This window comes from Priapulus caudatus, unplaced genomic scaffold (assembly GCF_000485595.1).
Source record: "Priapulus caudatus unplaced genomic scaffold, Priapulus_caudatus-5.0.1 Scaffold757, whole genome shotgun sequence".
Lineage (NCBI taxonomy): Eukaryota > Metazoa > Priapulida > Priapulimorpha > Priapulimorphida > Priapulidae > Priapulus > Priapulus caudatus.
The window spans coordinates 55656-57328 of NW_014577818.1; the positions used below are offsets into that span (position 1 = coordinate 55656).

The 1673-nt window shown below is 41.0% G+C and overlaps 1 protein-coding gene across 1 annotated transcript in view; it reads left to right on the top strand.

Moving 5' to 3' along the window:
• The first annotated feature begins 995 nt into the window (after positions 1-995).
• Positions 996-1673, top strand: part of LOC106813341 (ATP-dependent DNA helicase Q4-like) — a 13584-nt gene continuing 12906 nt past the window's right edge. The window contains exon 1 of the mRNA XM_014817468.1: positions 996-1271. The gene's annotated coding sequence lies outside the window, so the exon portion shown is untranslated. The remainder of the gene's footprint in view (positions 1272-1673) is intronic.

The following is a 1673-nucleotide window of genomic DNA, read 5'->3' on the forward strand; positions in this document are numbered from 1 at the left end:
ACGAGTGGGAGGTAGTGAGAGAGAGAGAGAGAGAGAGAGAGAGAGAGAGAGAGAGAGAGAGAGAGAGCGCGCGCGCAGGAAGTACACTACAGAATGAACAATATCGAAAGAGAGAAAGGGAGAGCGAGAGAATATGAAAGAGACAAAAACAGAGGGAGAGAAACAGACAGAGGCATACTGCCTCACCATTTACCTCTTCATATACTGATATGATGCATATGTGATACTGATATGATGCATAGGGATAGGATCTGGGCATCTCGGCGACTCATCACATAATTCAAAAAATAGAATGGCAATACAAAAAATAGAGTGGCAGTACAAAAAATAGAGTAGCAGTACAAAAAATAGAGTAGCAGTTCAAAAAAGTATCGCAAATCGCGACCTTGCTAGGCGGCACTGCCCTGCATGGCTTCCGCGCTTTATTTTACTTACAATGTATTTAACCAGACAGAGTATTATGCACAGATAGCGATTACATATATAGTGACCACGTGGCAGCTAGAACACTACGTGGGAAGTTGTTTTTTTAATGTTAAACTACATATTGAGCTGGAGAATGAGCCGTTATGCGGTAAGGATTAGTCCGTGTGGTTATTTGCGTGCGTGCGTGCATGCGTGTGTGCGTGTAGGCCTACCACAGATTAACGTGTGGGCCTACTATGCATGTACTTATTACAATTTCCATTATTTTATTATTGAAACGTTTCATGTGCCTGTAAACTCAACAATAATAATTGATGATCGTGTTGCTCAGACTGTGTGTGCGCATTTCAACAGGATTTGCGTGGAACCATTATTATGTGACAAAGAATACATATTAAAATACATACAAAGAACCATATTATGTGACAAAGAATATATTAAGTTACAGTGTTTATTTGATATCGGATTTTCCGAATAGTACACAAAATCAACCTTGGCCAATCACATGCGGGTACACATTTTTCTTAGCGCCATCTGTCGGTTCACAAATCATTGCATTTTGCTGTCGTTTATCGTCGTACTCTAGTGACAGTGTCGTACCTCGTCTTACAATAATCAATATGAATATTATCTCATGTTTGATTACTTATTTTGGTAAACTTATGTTATCTTAAGCGATAGAGGCAGTTATGTTGGAGAAATTCTCTCGGTACACAGACATAAGCATAATCGTCGGTGTCGGATTTCCCGCATACACAAAATCACAAATTAGTCGTCCGTTACTCCGTGCTGGCGAAATGTCACCGCTGTCCAAGTTGCCGCCAAAAGTGCTCAATTTGAAAGAGGTATATTTGTGAAAAGGCAGTATCATAAATAAGAGGTAAACGTACACTGGTCACTAGGTCTGGTGGTGAATTGGGTAAACTACAAGTTTCAGTTATATTAGCGATATATGATTAGGGACTCAGTAATGGCCGTAGTATAGCGTAGGCAGCCAGTACTCAGTACTCTGGGGCGCAAATCCACTTTACCCCCCTTTTATGCACCTTAGGTATCACGAAGTGATGCGCAGATTTCTGTGTATCACCAACTGATGCACAGACTTTCCGTATATCAAGGAATGATGCAAAAACCCTAACCCTAACCCTAAGTCATAAAGGTTAAAGTATAACCTTAGGCTTAGGTATCACGAAGTGTGTTAGGGTTAGGGCTAGGGTTAGGGTTAGGGCTAGGGTTAGGGTTAGGGC